This window comes from Mustela lutreola, chromosome 10 (assembly GCF_030435805.1).
Source record: "Mustela lutreola isolate mMusLut2 chromosome 10, mMusLut2.pri, whole genome shotgun sequence".
NCBI lineage: Eukaryota > Metazoa > Chordata > Mammalia > Carnivora > Mustelidae > Mustela > Mustela lutreola.
The window spans coordinates 94521652-94547270 of NC_081299.1; positions in this window are offsets into that span (position 1 = coordinate 94521652).

Consider the following 25619-nt stretch of genomic DNA (forward strand, 5'->3'; position numbering starts at 1 on the left):
AGTTGCAAGGTGGCTGCTGAAGTTCCAGACATCACATCTAGGAGTCATGGCTATCCAGGGAAAAAAGAAGTCTATGTCTGTATCTCTTTCTCTTTTTTTAATCTTCTCTTCTCTGTGAATCTTCTATGCTGTGTCTTCTTATAAGGTGTCTGTATCTCTTTTTAAGTAAACTTTTCCCACCCCTTACCCATTTCCCAAATCTTCCCTTCATAGTTCTTTGGCCAAAACTGGTTCTTATGATACTTCTTCAATAAATAACTGCCAAGGAAATGGGATTGATTACCAGAACTGGCTGGGATGAACCTCATCACTTTCTGTGGTGAAGGGACAGTTTAACAAGACCAGGATTCTCTTACCAAGAAAGGCAAGAGGAATGAATTTCAGGAAGGCCACCAATGACAGTATATCTGCTAGCCAGGAGCCACTTCCCAATATTCTCCAAAGGAGAAACAGAGATAGGGAGAGACCTCTTCAAACTGTCTTCTGAGAGGAAGGTGGCCTATTCCAGATTAGAGAACAAGGTTCAGGGGTCAACCTAGGCCTCTTTTTCAACTGATCTAAGGTTGTTGAATCTTGGACCTTGGGGAGACCTTATGAACATCTCAGCTGTGGTTCTGAAACTGAGCTGAATGTCTAAGTAAATTGGGGAGCGTGTTTATATACAAATTCCCAGGCTCCATGGTGATGGCCTAAAATCACAATCCCGGGAGGTGAGGGTCTAGGAATCTGGTTTATTAAAGAGCTCCCTTGGTGTTGTAGGTGCAGATAGTCTAGTCTCTGGGAACCACAAATCCCGTCCAGTTCCCACATTTACTGGTGAAGCCCTGAGAAGGAGAGTTGGTTGTTCACATGGAGCGTTGGTTGACCTCTGCATGGGGAGGACCTTCCTTAGGGGGCTTGCTTGAGGACAGTCTTTTGGGTACCCTTGTGGGGAAGGGAGTTGTGAAGGAGCCCAAGGGCCTGAAGCCCTGCGAGGGGCGTTTCAACAGTTCAGCAGTGTGGGTCACCTCTTTGTACTGAAGTGAGGGTCAGGTGGGAGGGCTGACCACCTCCTATGAGCCTGAACATTAAGGACATCATCACATTCAATCCTTCCAGTATCCCTGGGATCTGAGGAACGATCACTCCCATTGTAGAGATCTGTAAACTGAGGTTCCAAGAGGCTTCCATGACGTTGGGGCAAACAGAACTTGGGAATATCTGGTCTGGAAGCCTGTGTATGTTAACATCTCCGTGTGGCTCTACTTTTCTACTTTTTCACGGACTGGCAGACCAGGGTCTGTAGGCTGTCCCTGCCGGCCTGCCCTGGGGGAGGAGGTGGAGGCTTCTGCGGGACTTTGGAGGAGGCGGGGCCTGGGAGGAGGCGGGTGTGCGGGGGTGTGGGGAGTGGGAGGCACCTTCCCAGTCGCACACAGCTGGCCAGACCAGCAGAGGGCGCTGCCTGGGTAAAGATGCGGCGCAGGCTGCCGCGCAGAACCCCTGGGCGGCCGCCCCCTCTGCATCCCGGCCCAGGTCTTTCCCCGCAAGGCAGACGGCTGGGCTGCGGGAGAAGCCGCGGTTCGCATCCTTTAACCAACGCGGGATGGGTTTCCGTTGGTTGGGCGGTGCGGGTGTGGACCCGGCTCCGGGGCTGCGCAGGGGTTGCCGTGGGCGCGCAGCCGGCTCTGCGGGAGCGGATCTGGGGTTTTCCAATTTGCCAGCGGGAGGCTGTCTGCTGCCTGGGACTCTGGCCTGGACATTTTCCTCTGAATCCCATCCCGGAGGTTGTGTCTATGTGGGGAATGGGGAGAGTGGAGGTGTCCCTTCCTGGTCAGTCCTGTGGGCTTAGGGACCGAATCTGAGGGCAAGAACACGCCAGAACACTGGAAAGGGTGTGGAGGTGGACTCAGTTATGGGCTGCCTGGGTTTGAAACCTGCCCTTGCCACTTGTAGCTGGTCACCTTGGTCAAGCAAGCCCGCTTCCTGTCTCCACGCCTGGATGAGGGCATGGTAACAGTACCGGCCTGGGGGGAGCGGGTAGCTCAGTGAGCGTACTATATGTTTGGGGTTAGGGCACAGCTTGGCATGGGCTCAGTGTGACGTTCGTGTTAACTCTTAGGATGATGGTGATGAACCCCAGGGTCCTTGCAGTCACAGGGAAAGCTGTCAAGGGCAAGCGAGGTTCCTGTTAGTTAAGCTCAGGACTGGCCATGGAGATTTGGTGGTCCTCACTGCCATGAGATGGGGGTTGTGAGCTCTCAGAGGTCCGTCCGAAGGCCTTGCCCCCCACCCCCGCCTCCACCACGCCAGTGCTGATGTTCCCCACTGCCAGGCCTCAGGCCAGAGAACAATCCTGATGGAACACACTCTCTCTCTCTCTCTCTCTTTCAGCTCAGTGAGGTTCAAGGGTTTCCCTTCCAATTGCGCTGTGAGTTCTGTGAGGCCTTGGCGCCCCTTGTTGCCCTTCTGTGGGGTCGGGTGATGTGAGGAGGGACGGGGACCTTTGCTGGGTGATGTAATGAAGTTCTGTGCATTTGGGACATCCCCCTTTCTTACAGATGGGCTCAACCTTTGGCTATGTGTTTGGAGGACTCAACAGGTTCCTCCTGTGGCCCGGTTTCCTAGACCTCTTTGGTGACCATGTCTGCAGAAAGGGCTCTTTATATGTGGTCATTTGGGAAAAGGGTAGCAGTTTGGGTGCCCCCACAAGTGCCTGCCAGAGTCTCCCAAACCCCAAACCCCCAGGCATGGACCACCTCGCCTACCAGGAGCATGCTGCTTGCTCGGGAACCAGAGTCCAAAGCTCCCCCACACTACCAATCTCACCAACACAGGGATGCCCCTCCCTGTGGACTGGGACAGGACGAGCCCTGGACTGGGAGGTGGGAGGCCTGGGTTCTAGACCAGGTTTTGGTACTTGCTGACTGGGTGTCCCTGGGCATTTCACTTCACTTCTCTGGGCTTGGGATTTTCATTTATAAACTGAAGATAAGGATAGCTATCCTGCCTGCCCTTTTCTCTGTTCTAGGAAGACTGTGCATGCAGGTCTTTGATGGGAATTAAGGGCTAGAAGTAGGTTGTGTTCCTGCTTCTAGTTCCTGTTAAGTGACTGGACTGTCATCAGACTTCCGCTGGTCACTTCTGCAGGTAGCTGAGTGGTTGCCAAGCGGAGCGGATTGGGGGAGAGAGAGATGAAGGAGGACATTGAACTTAGGGGTTCTCCATCCCCTTCTATTGGAGAAGCATTCCTGAGAGAAATGCACAAATGTAGACTTCAAAGAAATCCACAAACATGGCTTAAATATCCACCTATATAAACACACAAAGTTTTTTTTTTTTTTTTTAAGCTTTTATTTATTTATTTGACAGAGAGAAAGCGAGACCACAAGTAGGCAGAGAAGCAGGCAGAGGGGGAGGGGGAAGCAGGCTCCCTGCTGAGCAGAGAGACCTATGTGGGGCTCAGTTCCAGGACCCTGGGATCATGACCTGAGCCTAAGGCAGATGCTTAACCCACTGAGCCACCCAGGCGCCCCTAAACACACAAAGTTTTATTTTTTTAAATTTTATTTATTTATTTGAGAGAGAGGCAGAGTGAGAGAACATGAGAGGCCAGGTCAGAGGGAGAAGCAGACTCCCCATGGAGCTGGGAGCCTGATGTGGGACTCAATCCCAGGATTCCGGGATCATGACCTGAGCTGAAGGCAGTCGCATAACCAAATGAGTCACCCAGGCACCCCCACACAAAGTTTTAACAACTCACAAAAGCTGGAAGTTTGAGTGCTTCAAGATTCTGAATTCATCAAACTCAGGGAAAGTAGTCCAGGAAGGCTTCCTGGAGGAGGAAGCAGGGGTTTTGTTTTTGTTTTTAGAAAAGGCAAAGAAAAGGGTTGTGGTAGTGGTGGTAGGGATAGAGATCCAGGTCAGGACAACCAAATGTAGTAAGAGAAAGTTGGCAGTGACCCCTGGCATATGGAGACCCTGAAAGGATGAGTGACATGTAAGGAATGATGAACAGGTCTCCTCAGTGGGGCTGGTTCGGAACCGGAGTTTCGATGGGAGAGTAGACAGCTAGGTAGGCTTGTCAAGGCAGCGCCATCCCGGTGCCCTCTCAGTTTGGCTCAGTGTTGTAAGTCAGTTTCTCAGGGAAGCAGACTCTGAAACAGATTTACGTGCCAGAGGATTCCTGTGGAGTGCATGTACACTTGCACTTGGGAGCAACACTTTGGTGGGGGTGGGGAGATTGGGCAGAAGGGGAGTTTGACCCATGATCGTCATCACTGCAGTAGAGTTCTCAGCTGGGGGCTGGGTGAACCCTTCTGAGAAATTCCTTTTTAGGGCTGGAGAAGCAAGGCCTTTATGTCCTCCCACCAGTCATTGGATGTGAACTGCAGTGGGGGTGATCTTAGGGGACAGGGATCCCTTCTGCGCAAGGCAGTGCCCAGAGAGGGACTCAGCTCTGAGCTGTGAGCTGCCAACACTGCCAGCGGCTGTGGGAATGAGCACCTCCTCCTGAGGTGTCCCCTGGCATCCCCTCCATCCATCACAACAGAAGCAGGAGAAGCCTCCAGCAATGTCCAATACCCTGACCATGCTCCATGACCAACATTAGCCCTTCAAATTTTCCTGGGGGCATAAACTTCTTTCTCTAGTCTACCTCTTTACGGAATGTTAGCATGAGAAGTGTGTTGGGGGATCATTTAGTACAATAATCCTCAGCCTGGGTGCATTTCAGAATCATGCAGAGACTTTTTCAAAGCACCCTTAGTAGATTCTGATGTGCACAGACCCCTGCTACTCATCTAAGACTAGACTATAAGCTCCATGTGGTTGGGGCTCTGTCTTGCATAGAGAATCCCTTGAATCCCTGGGTCCCCACACAATGAATGTTTAGGGGAAGAAAGAATGGGACCCTTGCCCTTGTCCGTAGCCTCTTCTCTGACTACTCCCTCTTCTGCCTTCTCTACGATGGTCACTCTGACTGCTTGCCTTTGCATGGACTGTTCCCTCTGTCTGGGATCTCCCTCCCCCTAGAATAGATGCCCCCTGTGATTAGATGAGCTAACATCTGCACAGTGCTCAGAACCGTGCTGGATGTGTTTGGGTCCTGCATGGGGGCTAGGTATGGCTGTTACCCTCTTCTCCTTTGGCACGCTCTGCTCCTCACTGGCCTAAACTGGACCGCATTTTGTTTCAATGGCTTGTTTACTTTTTTTGTCTCATCAGCAACAAACCAGCTGTTGGTAAGTGGGTACCATATCCTTTATCTTTGTATCCACAGCAACTAGCTAGTACGGTGCCTGGCACACAGTAGGTGCTCAATGAATGCATGTGGAATGAGCAGAAAGACCAAGCTCCTAGGGATACAGTTTGAAAAAACTAACTTTAAAGTATTTTGAATGAAGGGCTAGTTGAGCAAGAACGAGTGATTTCGCTAGGTGTGGTGCCATAGCTGCCTGAGAGACACAGAATCCTGGGTGAATGGTTTAATCCATGGATGGTGGACGGTGGGCCAGGCAGGCAGGTGGGCAGATGGACAGATGGGTGAAGAACTGGGTTGAACCTTGAGTGGAGGAGGGCCAGGGTTTGGAGAAGACCAGGTGGGAGGGAGGGTGGGCAGGAGGGAGCTAATTTCACACAGTCCAGCCAGTGAGGTGTGAATTGGGGTGGGGGCATCTGAGAAGGCACCCCCCCCCCAATCTTGCCCTGGTGAGGCTCGGGGAAGTGTTGCTCCTGCAGGTTTCCACCTGCGGGGGAGGCACTGGCCAATGACCTTGAGGTCAGTTTAAGGCAGGCAGGACCGAGGCAGACTGAGTCAGGGCGGGTGGTGTTGGGGAGTGGGTTTAGCCGGAGGGAGTCTGGAGACCTGGAGCCAGGGCCTCTGTTCCTCCTGGGGGTTGGTGGAGAATTTCCGTAGGAAGGGAATCCAGGCAAGTCACCCCACAGAGCATGGCCAAGGGCAGATCTGGGCTGTAGTTCAGGGAATTCTGCCAGAAGGGCCTTCCTTTTTTTCTGTTGGCCGGGTAAAGCAATTGGTCAGTTCAACTGGTCGACCAAATAGCCAGGTGGTCCGTCTGTCTGGCAGGTAGAGATAGTTTGTCCAGCCATCACCTGGATGGGGCACTGGGTCAGGAAGTCATGTTGGCAGGTGCGTATTGTCGGCTGAGATGAGTACTAGGTGTGTAAGCAGTGGAGTCAGGAGAGAGAGAGAAGCGGGGTCCAGTCTCTCTTTTCTGGGGAGCCTTAACCAGTGGTTCCCGATGGGTTAGGACTGTGTCTTTAGAGACCCTTGGAACGTGGGGGGTTGGTTAGAATAGTATTGTAGGAAGTAAGTGCTGCTTCAGTGGCCCAGGGCCGGCGAGACCAAGTGTTCTTCAATGAAGGATAATCCCACACAACCCAGAATGATCTCACTCCAAAGGCCAGTATATTCCTTTGGGGAAATATTACGTCTAGTCAAATGGAACAATGTCTATGAATGGCTCGTAGGGCTAGCCCCTGCTCCATTCCACACACCCAGACCTCTAGTGCCCTCTTCATTCTCTCTTCCTTCTCCTCTCTAGAAGATACTCAAGTTGTTAACTAAGTTCGTGGAGTGCCATGAGCTGTAGAGAGGGAGGTGGCAAGTGAGAAGTAGAAACACCATCTGGCTCCCTCCTGCAGTGGGAGGTTGGACCATAGGCCTGGAGGAGGTGGGCTTCTGGGAAATGCGTGGCAAGAAATCCTCCCCCCCTTTTCCTCCAGCTGGGAAATCAGAGGCCCACGGGGGCCCAGTGAGCCCCCCAGCTCAGGGATGAAGAAGGGCAGTGACCCTGAGGCTGCCTATTCTAGTGTGGGCTTCAGAACTGCACCCCCCCATCCCCATGTTGGTTCCTTCCCTCACCTCAGGACTGGGCTGTCATGGGCAGACAGGCCAAGAAGGAGCGGGGAGCCTGGCAGGAGGCTGCTTCTCTCAACACCATATGTCCCAGAAGGACAAAATGTGAAAATATAAAAAGCCTTTGGTCTTGGTGCGGGATCACATGGATCACACGGATCACACGGCTGGGCAGCCTGTCACCCTGGCTGCCAGGTTCTCTCGGCCCAGGAAGGGTGAGGCCTGGGCTGCAGCTGGAGCTGGTCTTGGTAAGAACAACACCTCTGGCTGCAGAGGCCATCCTCGAGAGGTCTCCAGATGCCTGCCCGCCCTGTAGGATAGGCTGGCGGGGCACCACATTCATACCATTTCTCCAATAGGAAAACTGAGCCCTGGCTCCATGGCTGGCTATTGGCACTGCAACTCAGACACATGTCTTTGGACTCTTACTCCAGTGCTCACTCCTCGACAGCAAGATCCAGCTCTCTCCTTGAAGGTGGGGAGGAGGGGTTGCCCACCTGTTAGGAGGGAGCAGTCACCTTGGAGGCCTTTTCCTAGGGGGTGTGCTGTGGAAGTTTGTGTGGAAGGCTCAGCCCTCTCTGCTGTGGCTCAGCAGAGACAGTGTGGGAGCCAAAGAGACCCGCCCTTCTGGGGGCCGCTTAAGCGGCTGCGCCATGGGATTGGTACCAGGCAAGACGGGGATCTCAGAGGGAGCAGCTGACGTGTCATGACAGGTAAGAAAGCAGCTTGCAAGGGACTTGGTGAAGCCCTGTCAGCCCAGATCCATGGGTGTCTGGGAGGCAGCCAGTGAAGGATAGGGGGCCACCAGGCCAGGCTTGATGATGCTGGGCTCCCTGCCCATCACTCCGCTCACTACCGTCTTACAGACACTGGGCACTCCAAGGGCCACCTCTGGTCCCCCTGACAGTCATGAGCCTCTGCCCCTGGCTTCCTCAAAAACTCTGCTTAATGCCCATAGATTGCCTTGGGGCTCCCTTGGGTCTCTGCTCAGCCCAGCAGCCTGGGCCAGGATGAAAGTGAAGCTGTCAATAATTCATGGGCTAGCTCCCCCTCACTTCCCCTGCTTGGCGGGCTGTAAATATTATACGGTTTCAGGGGGGCAGAGGTGGCCCAGCAGACTCCCAGGATGGGGCTCGAGGGAGCCTCACCCTTTCCCAGAGGCTCCGGGCCCTGCCAACCACACACAGAGGGAGTGGAGAGGCTGTCTAGAGCTACTGACTGGGCTGACCTTGAGAGACAGGGAGGCCGCCCTGAGGCCATCCTCAACTCCGTCTTCTTCCTCGCCTCCAGTTCTCTTGGATTCTCCCCTCCGTCAGGCTTCCCATCTCACCAGCCGTGCCTCCAGCCTTGACTGCCTCCTTCCCAGACAGTTGGCCAAGCCATTCTGACCTTGCCCAGCCCGGGGAGGCTGGCAAAAACAGCAGTCTGACCCTGCCAGTGCCTTGTCTCAGAGCTTCACAAGCTCCAGCTTGCTCTCGGAGGGGAAAGATCCACCGTTCCCACCCCAACCTGCAGGGCCCTGCGCACTTAGCCTTCTGGACCTCTGAGCCCTTTTTCCCAGCCTCTCAGTCTGCTCCCCTGGGCTCTCATCTTTCTGTTCCTGCGCCCCGTGGCTATACCCACCTTTTAGCCTCTGTTCTGTGTCCCTGTGCCAGGGGGTGATGGGGGTTCAATTCCGGAGCTCTTTGTGTCTCCAAGCTCACTGAGGGGTCACTGATGTCCTGGGCCAGGCCTACCACGCTACGTTAGCCGACGTGAGATCCCTGCTGGGCCAGTGTGTGCTGTGTGGCCTGTTCTTCTGAACCCTCGTGTGTTTGTCTATAAAATGGGGATAGTACTGTGTACCCCACAGGGTAGTTGTGAGGCTTGGAAGGAAGGTCGCCAAAGGCCCAGCCCAGGCAGCAACATGGGGTCAGTCCACCAGCTGGATCAGCTGTGTGGTCGCTATGCCCTCTGGGGACTGTGGGCTGCTGACTCTCCCTTGGGGGCGGGGCGTGGGTTGGGGGAGAAGCCGAGGCCATTCTGTGGACAGGAGCCAAGGAAACAGAAGAGGGCCAGGGGCACGGAGAACCCTCTGAGGCGGTCTTCCGAGAGGTAGGCTAGTTGGGAGCCCCCTGAGAAAGTGATGGAAGGACGACAGTCCAGTATAAGGGTGCATTCTGGAGGACACTGCTCCAGGGTATTGGGGTGGATCCCACTGAGACCACCGGAGAGAACACAGAACATTCCTTCTGAGGGTATGCGCTTATCCACCAGTCCCCTACAGTCGGTTGAGGGTTGGCTCCAAGGGCCTAGGTTTCCAGAGCTGACGGACTACACAGGCAACCACGCCCACTGGTGTTTGCAGCTGCACAGAGGCCGCAGGGCAGAGGGGGAAGGACTTACTGAGAGCATTGGAGGTAGGTCCCAGGCCACGGAGCTGCGGCCAGAAGACAGAGGAGAGAGCAGCTGGAGACCAGGCCGCTGACCACGGGAGTCAGGCTGAGGCAGACAGAGGATGAGAGCATGAGCTGAGATGCAGTGGCATCCTCTCTGGTCTTCTCCCGTTCATGCGCTCATTTGTTCATTCATCTGTGAGTTATTGACTGTCCACTGGGCAGCACAGAGCAACCAGATCAATCCTAAAATGCCCAGCTCATCTTCTGCTCCTACCCTGGGCCTCAGGTAACTTAGAAGCATATGATGGCCCAAGGTAGATCTGATGGGTGAGTGGCGGGTGAGTGGCCCTCTCTTGAGGCCGTGGGGAGCCCTGGGGAGATGTCTTCCCTTAAGCTTCTTCTCAGGGCTCAGTAGACCTTTCTTCCTCCTCCCAGGGCACCTGCCCTCCTCCTGGCCTGAAAGGGACAGGTGCTCCCTCTGGGAGAGCCTCTCCTTTCTGACATCAGGTAGACCTCCTTGGCAGTGATGCTGGAGGCAGGAACTGGAGGCCCATATGCAGATCTGGAATTGAGAAATGTCCTCTTTCCTCTTCTCTCTGCCCCTCTCTTCTCAAACATTTCCAGAAACACTACTGAGTGTCAGTCCCTGAACATCCATCTAGCCATTCCCTCCTCTAGACAGTGTTTCCCCGATCTGGAACGGCAAAGAGGAAAGGGGAACACATTGGTCTCCTTGTTCTGAAAATCCTGTAATCTCCATGGAAAGACATCCTCAGTCCTGCCCAGCCGCTCCTTAGCTTTGTGTCTTTGGATGAAGTCACTTACCCCTGAAGTGCAGCTTCCTCTTCTGCAACCTAGAAGCTGTGAAAAATGATGGTAATGAGCTCCCCGTGTTGTTAGGAGGCTAAAATGAGAGTCAGAATGTGTGAAAGCATTGCAAACGGTGGAATATTGTACCCGTGGAAGTCCTGTCCCTCTCTCACTTTTATCATCTTCCTTATCCTCTCGGTTGACATCCTTAGCCCCAAGGAAGAGAGGTTTTCTTACAGCGGGAGGGGCTTTGCCAGTGCTCCCGGAAACACCTGTTTCTCAAGTCGGCCGCACATGGGATGCCTGGAAGAAATGAGTTTAATTGATAATCAGCTTCATTAGAGGTCCGCTGCAGAGATGGATCCGCTGGGCTCTCCTCTGCAACGACTTGGGCCTCCCCAGCTGTACAGAGCTGGGCCATGCAAAGGGGTAGAGGCAGGAACTGCAAAGGAAGCAGCAGCTAATGAAAAATTCAAGCTAATTGTTTGCTAAAAAGCCCTGTCTGCTTCAAATGGGATTCTCGAGGCTGGGAAGGGGGATGTGGGGTGGCCTGCGGCTACTCTCTGTTTGTCAGGTGCTGGCTTCCTGGAGGACCCAGGAGCAGGGTCTGGAGAGGATGGGGAGCTTCCTGGGCGGGCAGCCAAGGAGGGGCGGGGTCCACCCTCGGAATCTCCGGCTTGCATTGTGTTAAAGCACAATGTCTGTCTACACAGCCGTGCCTATGTGTGTGTGCATGGGTGTGCACACACGCAGAGGAAGGGGTAAGACAGACAAGTGGCCTTTTTAAGTCCCCAGAGTAGTCAGGATGCCCTCCGAATTGGTCTGTGATTGGAGAAACTCCCTCTCTGATAGGAAGGGCACACATCTCACCTGAGATGCCGGGAAAGATGTGCGTGCTCTGAGGCAGGGGAAACAAGAAATGTGTTTGGTAGTAAAGGGAATGAGTTGATGAATTAACTGAAGGATACCAGTGGCATGGAGGCCCCTGGTAAGACAGCCCCAGCTGGGCTAGTGTGTGCACGGAGTGAGAATTGTATGAATTTTATGACAGGTGCGGCCAATATGTGGCGGGGGTGGGGGGGAGGCAGGCTGTGGAGGAGGGCTGCCGCTAGCTGAGCGGGTGCTGGGAGTGGTCCCAGTGGCAGGGATGAAGAGTGGAGAAATTAGATCAGACTACGTGATAAACAGATTGAGGTTGCAAGAAATGCCCATTAGGATGGGCTGCAGAGTTGAAAGCAGAAAAGACAAAGTATAGGAACGTCTGTACATGGGTCTGGAAAGGGAGGTTGGCATCTTGGGATTGGCGTTCCAGGGGCCATGCAGAAAGCAACGTCTGCCCTCAAACAATACTTGAGGCCTGAAAGACCCGCGGATCCCCTTACCCAAGAATCCAACACTGCCACTGGATGCAATCAGCAAGAGGTTCTTTATTGTTACCTGCGGGTGGTCAGCAGCTCCTGCCAGCTGAGCACACCCGGCTGGGGTGGTGCCGGGTTTTTATAGACAGGTACAAACAAGTTTTGGGTGGGGCGCAACCGATTGGTTGACAGAACTTTTGAAAAAGGCATACGTAGAGTTTGCTGATTGGCTTTGGAGACCCACGCGCGCGAAGAGAGAGGCGGGAAGGGGGAACAAGCTGATTGGTTCTGAGGGCCCGTGCGCGGGAGGAGAGAGGCAGGGAGGGGGAACAAGAAGGGGGAAGGTAGGAATGCCATCATGGCGTCTTCTATTATTTCTATAAGCCAAGCAGTTACAGAAGGGCAAAAGAGCAATTAATAAGCAATTAATAACCTAATTTACGCCTAAAAGCCAGCGGTTCACAGAAAAGCAAACAAGCGGTTAGTTATCCTATCTATCTTCTAGGGGAGGGGTCTTTCATTCCCCCCTTTTTCTTTATCATGGATAGAAGATTCTATCCATTCGTCTTGTTCTTGCATGTCCTGCCCTTGCATTGAGCTAGTCCGGGGCTCTGTTTGTTTGAGGAGTTGGTATCGCTGTGTCAGTACCATAGTCTGAACAACAGACAGGCGATCTTTAATGAACTGTACTAACCTGTTTAAGACACAAGGACCAAAAGTTAGAATTAATAACAGAATGATGAGAGGGCCTGTTATAGATGACAACAAAGTAGTAAGCCAAGGCAATCTGTTGAACCAGTTTTCGCGGTGGAGAAGGGTGGAGAGGGGGCGCAAGGCATCAGCCCCTTCTCCATCCTCAGCCAGCCTCCTGCTCCTTCATCATTTCCCCCTGAACAATTTTGACTCTTAAATCTTTAAGGTGGTTGAAGGTGGAAGTTCTCATCTTCTGTAACTTCTTCCTGCTGAATAGGGGCGTAGAGCTGTCCCTACCTACTGGGGTCAATATTGATCAGTGGAGGAATGTATAGGGGAGTTACGAAAGGCGGAGGCAGCCGAATCCAGCGCTGACAGTGAAGAGGCGTCCTCTCATGCGACAAGGATCGTCTGTCATGGTGAAGTCATTGCAGCAATGGAGTCTCGGCACCAAGTAGAGAAACATTGAACAAAACAACATATTAAGATTAATAAGGCGATAAGAATGAGAACCCCAAGGAAGAGATTTTTAATTGTTGGCCATGGTCCTCCTTCAAACCAGGAACTTATCCATTTCCTGAGAGAGAGAGAAGGACCTTGTAGAGCCTTAATCTGGGCATTCATATCCTTTATTAGTCCTGTGACATTTTTGTGATAGTCTGGGATGTACACACAACATTCTGTCTTGATAATTGCACATGTGCCACGCTGGGCTGCTGTCAGGACATCTAAAGCCATCCTATTTTGTAGGACTGCCTTGCGTATCTGTGACACTTCGGCATTAAGCTGGGAGATGCCATTTAGTGAATCATTGAGTGCCTTTGTAGTATATTTATTAAGGGCTTCTACATGCCACATGACATCCTCTAGTCCCGCAGATGGAACAAAGATGGATGCTAAGTGATCATACCATTTAAAAACAGATCGTGTCCATCTTTGTTTCAAGTTGGGGAGATTAGCTGGAGTTGTAATGGTTTTAGTAATGCGCCCATGAATCCAGGCAAATCCTAAAGTACAGCGACCTATCCACCCTGGAGGAAGCCAGGGCCACAGGTTGGTTCCACATATCCAGTGGGTTCCGTTTGGAGCTGGCCATCTAATGCCAGGTCGCCTTGCCCAGTCAGTAGCAAACCAGTCAGTAGCCTGGAGTACTATTACTTGGGAACACATTTCTAGTGAGCCATCCTAGACATCGTGTGTTATTTGCCCAAGTACCCTACGCATGATTCTTTTGTTCCCAGCATAAAACTGCCTTTTAACTGAGCTGTCCAATCGTGGGTGTAAGCCACAGATATGTATCTCAGATTTGATATACACCATCCTTAGTATAGCGATGAGGAGGGTTTTGGAACTTAGGCCCATATTGGATTGGGGAGTTATGGCTTGATAGCAATCCCCTTTCCTTCCAAATAGCTCCATGGGCATGTACAGTGAGGAAGGTCTGTGCTTCCCAAGGTCAAGGCTAAAGGAGGACGCTGGCCTTTTTGACAGAATTTCCAGAGTCCTAGTTCATTATGGAGTGTAATTTTGAGCAAAACCCTGTCAAGCTGGTTTTCATTATGATCTGTTTACCTGATACTGACCTCTCTCATCGAGTGTGATCTGTACCCCCCCAGATTTCCTCCCTGTAGAGAAATAGATTCTACAGTGCCAGCAGAGTGAGATGGGCTCAGGGCCTGGGGTCACACAGATGTGGGTCCAAATTCTGACTCATCACTTCTGGGACACTTTTGCTGAACCTCAGGGCTAGGTTACATTGATTTCTAGGATTTACTTACCTCTGTCTCTAAACTCCACAATATGGACACAATATGGAGAAATAACATATCTTTTAAAATTTTTTTTTCAGAGACAGAAAGAGTGCAAGTGAGTAGGGGGAGGGGCAGAGGGAAAGAGGGTCTTAAGTAGGCTCCCCACCCATTGTGGAGCCTGATGGTTTGGGCTGGGGGCTCGATCTCACGACCCTGAGATCATGACTTGAGCAGAAATCAAGAATTGTATGCTTAACCAACTGAGCCACCCAGGTGCCTCCAAATTACATACTTTTGAGTAAAAGTCTCATGTTATTATGGGTTTCTGACTGACATTGGCCTCTCTGTAGAGCGTAAGCCAAGACTATACAAACCCAAGATTTCTTCATTGTTGAGATCCTCTGCCTTTAGACGATGAACTCCTCAAAGGTGGGGACCACATCTATTTTTCTGTGGGTCCCAAACACCTTGACCTGTGCCTGGAGTGCCGGAGTCATACATGTTTGGGACACTGAAGTGGTCTTGGGCAACATCCCCTCTCAGATCTTCGTTTTCTCATTGGTAGAATGTGGACAAGCAGTAGTGCCTACCTCAGAATCGCTGTGTGTCCTGAATGAAATAAGCCCCCTCATGAATGTTCCATCGGACATCTGCACATGAGTAGATGTTCACATGCTCCGTGAATGAACGAACTTTCCGAGTCTGGCATCTTTTAATGGAATGGAGGAGGAATTCTCACTCCTCAGGTGAGGGTCTTGGGACCGTAGATTCCGGGAGACCTTTTCTTGGGGTTTTGCCTGACTCTACTTTGTAAAGTTTCTTGAAATATCCTCAGTTTAGGCTTTCCTGGCAAAGGACTCAGAACTGTCCTTCCCACAGAGGTTTCCAGGGCCAGGGAGCCTGGTTAGAGGCAGAAATGGGCAGTGGAGGGGCGCCTGGGGGGTTCAGTAGTTTAAGTCTCTGCCTTTAGCTCAGGTCATGATCTCAGGGTCCTGGGATTGAGTCCTGCATCAGGCTCCCTGCTCAGGGGGGAGTCTGCTTGTCTCTGTTGCCCAGAGAGAGATAAAGAGAGAGACTGGTGGTGGAGAGGGCAGGTGGAACACTTGTGTGTGAGAGTGGGCTTGGCTTTTCCTTTCTGCTCTGAGGCTTGAACAAGCAGGAACAAGCTATGTTCGTGTACCATTAAGACCACTGGTGGACTTGGAAGAAACTTCCTGAGGCCAGCAAAGCTGACTGTCTTGTTCTCTCTCAAAGGATTGTTTCCTGAAGCTGAGGCAATTCCTGATAGTCTGGTTCAAGAGAAAACAGCCATGATGATCTCTCCATTGTTTTATTTTATTGCATTCTTAAATACACGGTGTGTGGAAGAATGTAGTTTTGCAAAAGATTCAAACAGTAGGCACATTGGCAGGTAAGTAAATGGTGAGTGTCCCCTTGGTCCCCAAGCTACCTCCTTCATTCCCACTTCTCTCCAGAGGGCCACTACTGTTAACGATTTGATGAGGATTCTTTCAGAATTTCGTCTACCCACTTACATGTTTATGTACATGAATGAAAACAGATAGAATGCTTTTAAGCATAAAAGGGATCATAAGTATTTGCATTTTTCTATAACATGTTTTTCTGGGAAATATGTTTGGGAATCTTTCCATGTTTGTACATATAGATTGGCCTTAATTTAAACAAATAATGCCTCCATAGCATTCTGTAGTATGGATTATCATTTTTAACTATCTTTAATGGGTATTAGATGGGTATTCTGATTACAAATGAAGTGGAATATGTTAAACATTATTAATTAACCATTAAATTTTGTATGGGATTGTCTATTCATAATTTCTGTCCATTTTTATCTATACTGCATATTTGGTCTTTTCTAATTGATTTTAAGTTATTTCCTGGAGGTCCAGATGTTAATCCATCATGTGTTATATATATGGCAAATATATCCATATATCCTCCCAGCTTCTTGCTTGTTTTTTAATTTTTTTTGGTAAGTCTTTTATTATATAAAAGTTTTAATTTCTAAGGTGTCATATCTGTCAATTATTTTTTTTTTTTGGTCAACTATTTTCTTTATGGCCTTCAGGTGTTATGTTTTGCTTAGGAAGTCCTTTCTCAGCCCTAGATGACATACTTTTTTATTTTTATGTGATTTTGGGGGGGTTATTTATCTACTTGTTAGAGAGAGACAGAGCACAAGCAGGCAGAGTGGCAGGCAGAGGCAGAGAGAGAAACAGGCTTCCTGCCAAGCAAGGAACCCGATGTGGGACTCGATCCCAGGATCCTGGGATCATGACCTGAGCCAAAGGCAGCTACTCAACTGACTGAACCACCCGGGTGTCACTTTGTGTGATTTTTTTTAAAGTTGTTCATGTCTGGTATTTTGACGTACCTGGAATAATTTTGGTTGGTAGCATGAATCTATTATTTATTTGGTGTTGGAGCATGTTAATAATGTAGAAAGGCAAAGAAAATTCCAAATAGTAAAGAAATGTTTAGCTTTGAAACCATGTGATTATATGTTTTTATTTTGGAGGATCAGTTTTTAAGAAAATTCTAGAGCCACCTGGGTGGCTCAGTAGGTTTAGCATGTCTGACTCTGTATCTCAGCTCAGGTCTTGATCTCAGGGTTGTGAGTTCAAGCCCCACCTTGAGCTCCATACTGTGGAGCCTACTTAAAAAATTTTTTCTAAAATGTTTGTGATAATAAATTTAAACAATGCAGAAATACATAATGTAAAAACTGAAGGTCCCTCAAGCTTTCCCATCCAATCCTCCTTTGGGTGAATTGAATTTTTTTTAAATAACAAGCATGTCTCACAAAAGTAGAACATGTTTGTTGGCTATTTGTATCTTTTCTATGAATTACATCTTTTGTATATTTTACCTGTTCTTTTTTTCTCTTGGGCTTTTTTGTGTTAATTTACAGACAATCTTTATATATTAAGGCATTAGCTCTTTGATTATTATATATGATCCAAATATTTGGGACATTCCAGTCTGTAATGATGATCTATTTCAGCATTTATTATCAATTTTTGTTTCATTTCTGTGGGGCTGAGCAATATAATTCCCTGAACCAGGAATAAAAACAGCAGGGTCTGTGACTTCCCACATTCACAGACTAGCTGTACAACTGTGTTTAAGTCACTCAGGATCTGTGCCTCGATCTTCTCTCCTGCAAGGTAAAGATAGTGCATTAGGCTCTAGGACCCCTAACTTCTGTGATTTTTATTATTCAGCTGCTGTATTTGCAATGGCCTTATTTTCTGGACAGGGGCATGGCAGATTCACCTCCTGAATATGTGTGCCTGAGTCCGTAGTAGTGATCCTGACTCCCCAGCAGTTACACTGAACAGAAACCTGGGAAATGGGGTGAATATTAGCTAACGAGCAGAAAGGCACTGACATGGGTGGGGACAGTCCTCCAGAGATGACGTGGAAGGGCTTGAGAAGCAGGAGATGAGACTTGGCATGTAAGACCAGTCCTTTTTCCTATGTTGACTTCAGATTTGGATCTGGAAAGTGAGAATGGGGACTGGGAGGAGAATTGGGGTTTCTGAGCTTCTTGCCAGCTCTGCTCTCTTGTGATGGCCCACAGGAGTCACAGGTGGCTGCTTTATCGGCCGCTGGGCTGGCTCTTTGTTGGGTCCCCTCCCCTCCTCCCTCCTGCAGGAGGTGACCTCTCCCTTTCTGTCTCCCTCCCTAACACACTGCATAACAGCTTTTGCGTGAACAACATCGATCAGGCAGTTAGTGTGCTGTCTCTGTCTGAGCAACTTGAGAGCAAGAATTCTTAATAACTTATTAAAAACCTTAATAGAGAATGTTCTAGGGGCACCTGGGCGGCTCAGTGTGTTAAAGCCTCTGCCTTTGGCTCAGGTCATGATCCCAGGGTCCTGGGCTCTCTGCTTAGCAGGGAGCCTGCTTCTTCCTCTCTCTCTCTCTCTGGTGCCTCTCTGCCTACTTGTGATCTCTGTCAAATAAGCAATTAAAAAAAGAAAAAGAAAAAGAAATTGTTCTAGGGGTGCCTGGATGGCTCAGTGGGTTAAGCCTCTGCAGTCAGCTCAGGTCATGATCTCAGGGTCCTGGGATCAAGTCCTGCATTGGGCTCTCTGCTCAGCAGAGAGCCTCCTTCTGCCTCTCTGTGATCTCTCTATGTCAAATAAATAAATAAAATCTTAAAAAAAAAGAGAGAGAAAGAAAATGTAATCCCTCCCTTGCCCTGTCACCGATACAGACTCATAGAAAAAACAGTTCATAAAACAGGTGAAGTATCCTATACGTGGGAGACAGTGGCTGTTAGCACTTGGTCATTATTCCTTGTCTCTTCTATGTGTTCTTTCTCTGTAAACTGGAGACACAATTTTGTATTTGGAGTTTTTCTCTTATGGCGCAATTATTTCTTTATTTTGTCAAACGTTCTCCATAAGCATCATTTATGATCACTGTATAATATCAGCAGGGCAGGACATTTTATTGTTCAAAGATGTCTTCCCATGTATATACTATTTTTGTATCCCAGACAACAGTGAAGAGCTCGTGTGGCTCGCTCCCTTGTGGAGGACGGCAGTGAAGCTCATGGCAATTGACAGGGCTTCCCTGGGTCCTGGATCTGGCCGGCTGTGAGGTGGAGCAATTCTGTCACTGACACCTGCTTGGGACAATTCACTGTGTTTCCACATTCACCTTTGTCACTTCTTCCAACAATTCTGTCTGGGAGGTGGCTAGGAATGACTATCGTCTTTGCCGAGAGCACACTGAGGCTCAGAGAGTTGAGTGACTTGCCCAAGGACACAGAGCGTCAGTAGTGGGGCCAGACCTGGAATCCTCCTCTCCTTACTCCAGATCTGGCACTCGCGTATCCTCAGTTGAGGATTCTTTCCACCAAAGTCCCAGTGCGACAGGAAATTTGAGTGATGCTGATTGGCAGCAAGATTTCAGAAATGAGAGGTCAGAGTTATTGCTGGAGGGAAAGCCAGTCCTCTAATCAATCCAGACATCATTTATTTATAACTATAGAGGCTCGACGAAGGTGCATGTCAGCAGAGGAGGCAGAAGGGGAGAAGCAACAGAGCTCATCCCAGAAAGGACCAGAGGTAGGGCTGGGCCTGGGGAGGCAGGGAGAGGAGAGAGGGCAGAACTTGGTATGGGGGTTCCTCCTGGCACGGGTCCTGGCAGAAAGCGCCTCTCCTTGGTCGATGGGATGGACCTTGGAGAATCCTCCTTCCTCTGTCCTTCTGCATTAGTTTCTTTAAAAGAAATGTGCTTTCGTCACTTTCTTCTCCCAGCCTTGACTCCTGGACAGAAATAGCCTGAAAGAAACTGCTCCGTTGGCCAGAGAAAATGGTGGGTTTGGTGTTTCTCCAGAAAGCACTGGTCTCAGCTTGATTTTTCCAGAGCTGACCTGTCTGGTCTGATTTTCCATTGGCTTAGAGACTGCTCAGTTCTCTGGCTTAGGTGCTCAGGGATGAGGGCTGGGAAGTTGTCCCCTCTCAGCCCAGTCACTACCCGGGAACAGCAGGTGATCCACAGTGAGAGGTAGTAGTGGGGGATAGGGCTGCCCTGGAGACAGGAGGCCTGGGTGTCTTTCTAGCTTGTCACTGCACACTGAGTACTTTGGGGTGGATTGGCTTCTCAGATAAACCCTTGGTTTCTTCATCTCAAAAAGATAAGGTGGTTGAAGTAGAAGACATCCAGGGTGTGTGGGGCTCTGGTGTCCCTTGATTCATTTAGAGATAGTAGAGCTCAGAGGAAGCATGTGGATCCTGGAGACAGAGCTAGGTGGCCCGGGCTGCATTCAGCTCCACCGCTGGCTTGTCCGTTGCTGTTAACCTATTAAGAGTAAGTCACTCAACCTCTTCTGCTTCTCTTTCTTCACCTACCCAATGGGGACAGTTGCTAACTCGCTTCCTTATTAGGATGATTACATGGGTTAATTTGGTGAAGGCCTTGGAATAGTGTGTGGTACACGGCAAGTGCTTTTGAAATGAATGTGTATTACGATTAAGCTCCAGGGAAGGTAAGACCAGATGCTGGGTAAGTCTCCTCCCCCCTCAAGGCATGCAGCTTGGCTGGGCTCACACTAGCCAGTATTGTTTCTTCCTCCGGCATGGGAAGAATGTCAGTCAGGATGGATCAGTGCCTCTGCACAGCCAGCTCACTCCCAGCACCAAACCCATCATGCTAGTAACTAACTCAGATACTTTCAAAGAGCCTGCCTCCTACTTTATTTTATTGAATCCTCTCTCAACCTGGGAAATCCCTAGGTGGGGATCACTCTAAGCTCACAGGTAAAATCCAGAGGCTCACAGAGGTGTACAACTAGAGATGGCGGGCCTGGGACCCAGCTTGTCCTGTTTGCCTGTGCATCTGGGATAAGGGCCTTCTGCCAGCAGGGGGATGTATCTGTGCTTGGGGTCGCCTTGCAAAACACAGGCTGGGGGAGGGGATGGCCATGTGCCAAGCCAGTGGAACTGATTTTTACTGATCATATTAAAAAAGTGTGCAGACTGACCATGCTTCTGAAACTCACTCCCTTATTGTTGGACATTTAAATTATTCTCAATTTTGAGATATCTTTAGGTACTTTTTAAACTAGTAAAAAATAATTCTTTCAGAACCTTAGAAACAGTTACATGTGTCTTGCTGACGACTCCAAAAATTGGTCCAGTTTTTCAAGAGAACAATCCAGTAATATTTAAGAGCTATAAAATTATTCCTACCCTTTGACCTGATAATTCCACTTCTGAGAATATGCTCCAAGGAAATAGCTTAAAAGAGAAAAAAAAAAAAAAAAGAAAGAAAGAAAGAAAGAAAGTAATTTGTACTTAGTTGCTCTTAGAAATGCTATTTATAAAAACTGGAAACGACCCAAATGCCCAGCCATCAGCGTTTGGCTTAAAACTCATGGTGTATTTACATTCTAGAATATGATAGAGCTTTTAAAAATGACAGATATGGGAACCATGTCAAGGCACGGACAAGTACACACATACAAAATAATGACAAGTGGAAAAGGGGTAAATATGTATGTTTGTATGCATTTTCTAATGACAACTACACAAAACAGGCCAATATTTGTTCAATGAATTGATAAAGGTTAGGATGCAAATTGGCATTGCTTTTAAAATTCATTAAATGGTTTAAGCTCACAGTACAAATAAAACGAGTCCTTTTATACTCATAGATGAATAGGACCAGCTACATCATTTGCAGGGCTCACTGCTAAATGAAATTGTGGGGCACTTGGTTCGAAAATGGATATTTCAAGATAGTGGCAGCTGAGCTTTACCAAGTGTGGATCCTTCAAGCCCTGGGTCCCGTGTCACTGCATTGTAAGCCTGTGAAACCAGCCCTGGCTGGACTTGTTAATCCCATCTATTCACTTCACTGATGAGTAAAATGAGTCTCTGAAGTTCAGCTCTGCATAGAAAACCTCAGAAGCACCAACAGTCCCATGCCCCTTGGAGCTCGGAGTTAGTGCAGAGGTTACCGAGCACCCGAACGTGTCATCTAGTTGGGATGTGGTCCCAGAACTCTGGGCATTTGTCCTTTGGCCTTGCTGTTCCAGCTGGATGGTCCACTATGCTTCGTTCACTTACCCATCTGTTCATTTAGCAAACATTTATTCACCTGTCATGTGTCCCAGATGCTGTGCGGACTGGTGGGGACACCAAGGACAAAAATGTGGGAGCTTTGGGTTTACTTGCAAAGAAAGAAATTTTTACTTAGTTGCTCTTAGAAATGCTATATCTCTAAGGAGATACCTGATGAGAGAATCATATTTGGTAAAAGCTATGGTAGACTTGGACTAGTGGTTTAGCCATCATGGGGGAGGTGGTTGTGGGGCACCAGGGCTCCTCTGGAGGAGCTGACGGGTGCCTGAGTCTGGAGGAGGGAGTGCCTTGATAAGGAAGGTGAAGGGTACCGGGCTACACAGGAAACAATGGGCTTTGCAAAGCCCCGTAGAGGGGCCCTGCCAGTAATGGCTTTGGGAGCACTGTCCTCTGCTCCATTAATATGAAGACAAGACAACTAAAGCCCTAATGTCTTCACATGAAGACAGGCTGGGAATTTCCCATTCTGTGTTTATTTAGCAGACTTTATTACATTGCAGCCCATTGTCCCAGCCTACAGAATCTTTTAAGATGGACCCTGACATCTTTCTTGGCTTTATGCCACGTCAAACTGAATCAGCATCCTATCCATTTCCGTCTCCAAGTGGGCAGTGGGCATACTGACCAGGACAGAGCCAACACCTGGGACCCAGAGCAGCCTCCATGGCCGCCCTCGATTGGAGACTTCCGTAAGCTGTCCCCAGGACTTTGTGAGAGGCTCTGCTGAATGTCTTCTGGACATCGCAGCATAGTGGTTTTCTGGTCTGTTACAAAAGAATCTTGGGAGATGGGCAGTGTTGTTTTTGGAGACCCTGCTTGCTTTCTACTAGGCACTGCTTGCCCTTCTGAAAACTTGCAGACAGACTAGGTGTGGATACTCGTTCCCCACCCCCCAAAATTTCTGCTTTGACCTACTCTTGAGAACTGGGTGTTGTCCATACTGAGCTTAGAAACAGAAAATATAGACCGAGTTCCTTCCCTCCCTCTCTCCCCCTGCGCATCCCAACACACACACTGTCCTGGACACACATCTAATCCCTGTCTCGAAGGTCAGTACTATCAGATGCCTGCCCCTTGTGTGGGGAGCCTTGTGTGTCATGTCCTTGACTATGACTATGACATATCCTATGGCTATGACCGACTTCTCCATTCAAGGCTGATACAAATGCCTAGGGAAGCTGAAACCAGACAATGACCACAGGACTGTTCAACCGATTTTTCTCTTAGAACCTTCAAATATTGTCTTTTACTACCCAGCTGAGTTTGTTCTTGCTACAATTCTAGCTTTAAGAATTAATAATCTTTTGTATTTACATGTAAATGGTTGGTAGTGAGAGAAAATATTTGACTGAGAAAAATGTCACCCCTCTCATAGTACCAAGAATCCTCATTAACAATCTGTGATAACCATTTTGGTCAAGTCTTTCTGCCTATATGGAGGGAGAGAAGTAGATGAATGGGCGCTTAGGTCATTAGAGAAATAATTTGGCCAAGATGGAATCATACTGTGCAGGGCATTTTTACTAAACATGCATTAAATTTAATTGAACTGAAATGTTTAATAGCACAATAAGAAACTCAATGAACTGACACAGAATTTCTGGACGTCAGATCAATGATTTTCCCCACAAAAACATCAGTTCTTAAAATAGCCTTCAAAATTAAGAGTGAATACCATAAATATTAGGAGAATAAAGTAAGTTCTAGACAAAATTTCAATTGGAGACATTATCCAGTGACTCTGTTTCGAGAAACATGAAAATTAGCACATTACTCTTTGCCCTCACTCTCCCACAACACAAGGTGCTTATGAAATACACTGTTCTCCTATTGTCCAAAGAAGTAATGCCTACTTTCTGTTCTCTAACTGCAATTTCTGTTTCCTTATTCTATGGACCATGGAATACTATGGAATGCTCACCTGCAGCTTGTCGGTTTTTTAACCATAAATTTTCTCTCTTCAGATTATTTTAGTTCACTGTCTGGTTGACTAGATTTATTGTCATGTAGTTTTTCTGAGGGAGGGTTCTTATTGGTTCTTATTGTGCATGTGGGTTGATGTCTGTCTGCTGGCTTTATACTTGAAGTTATGTATTTCTTTCCCCCAGAATGTTCTAGGCAATTATTTCCCTGTCTTGAGTGTTGAGTGTTGTTAAGGTGACGTCTGAGGCATGTCCTCTCGGGTAGCCTGTCCCATCCCATTTCAGTTATGTGTATTTTATTTTGTTAATGTGGGTTTCAGACCTGTGGCGTTTTTGTCTCTTTAATTTCTTTCCTTGGCTCTGTCCACTTAGGTTTTCTCTTTCTTTTTTTTTAAGATTTTATTTATTTATTTGAGAGAGTGTGTATGTGAGTGGGATCGGGGCGGGAGCAGGTGTGGGAAGGGACAGAAGGACAGGCAAACTCCCCACTGAGCAAGGAGCCTGCCTGTCACTCAGGGCTCCATCCCAGAACCCTGAAGTCATGATCTGAGCCGAAGTCAGACACTTAACCAACAGAGACACCCAGGTGCCACCAACTTCATTTTTCTGTTATTACTTATAATCCCCATTTTTTGTTTTTCAAAACATTTTATTAGATTTTGTTGTTACAGTTTACATACAGTAAAATTCCCTCTTTATGGTATATAGGTCTATGAGTTTTGACAAACACATAGAGCTGTATATCTACCACCATGTCAATTTACAGACGAGGTCCATCACCCCCAAATAATTCCCATGTGTTGTCCTTTTGCAGTCAACTCCCCCCACCCACCCTCTAACCCCTGGAAACCACTGATCGGTTCTCCAACCACTTCGCTTTGCCCTTTCCACTAAAATTATATAAATAAAGGTGTACGCTACATAGTCCTTTGGGCATGGCTTCTTTCACTTAGCGAACTGTATTGGGATTTATCCAGGTGGTCGTGTGTATAGAGAGTTAATTACATTTTGTTGCTAAATAGTACTCTGTTGTTTAGATACACCCTTTGTTTATCCAATAACTGGCTGGAGGATATTTGCATGTTCCCAGTTTTTATTAGGACTAAATCAGCTATAAACATTCACATAGTGGTTTTTACGTTAACATACTTTCCATTTCTTGGTTCAATAGCTAGGGGTAGGATTGGTAGGTTATACATAAAGTATATATGTGGCTTTGTAAGACATACTAAGCTGTTTTCTAAAGGGTGGGTAGCAGGGGCACCTGGGTGGCTCAGTCGTTAAGTGTCTGACTTCAGCTCAGGACATCATCCCATGGTCCTGGGATTGAGCTCCACATTGAGCTCCCTGCTCAGCCAGAAGCCTGCTTCTCCCTCTCCAATTCCCCTTGCTTGTGTTCCCTCTCTCGCTATGTCTCTCTCTGTCAAATAAATAAATAAGATTTAAAAAAAAAATAAGGGGGTGGTAGCAATTTACAGCCGGTGATGTATTGAGTCTAGTTATGGCCCATTCCTAGTACTCACTATTGTTAGGACTTTTTTTTTTTTTTTTTTTTTTTTTTTTAAAGATTTTATTTATTTATTTGACAGAGAGAGATTACAAGTAGGCAGAGAGGCAGGCAGAGAGAGAGAGGAGGAAGCAGGCTCCCTGCTGAGCAGAGAGCCCGATGCGGGACTCGATCCCAGGACCCTGAGATCATGACCTGAGCCGAAGGCAGCGGCTTAACCCACTGAGCCACCCAGGCGCCCCTGTTAGGACTTTTTATTTTGGCGATTCTAACAGTATAGAGTGGTATCTAAAAAAACTGAACATACTGTGGTTTTCATTTGCATTTCTTTTATGACTAATCATGTTTCCCACCTTTTCACGTGCTTATTTTCCATCTGTGTATCTCTTTTTTGTCTTCATAAAGACAAATATTTCCAAATATGTCTTCATTAAGACCAATAATTCCAAGTCTATTAATTCACTCATTGTTTATTGAAGTAGGATTAGCATATCATGTTAGGTTAGTTTCAGATGTGCAACAGAGTGATTCAAGAATTCTGTACATTACTTGGTCATAAAAAAAGGATGAAAGCTTGCCATTTGTGGCAGCATGGATGGAGCTAGGGCATATCGTGCTTGGTGAAATAAGTCAGACAGAGAAGGACAAACACCATATGATTTACCTCTATGCAGAATCTAATAAACAAAAGAAATGAACAAAAAAAAGAACAAAAAAGTCCGTAT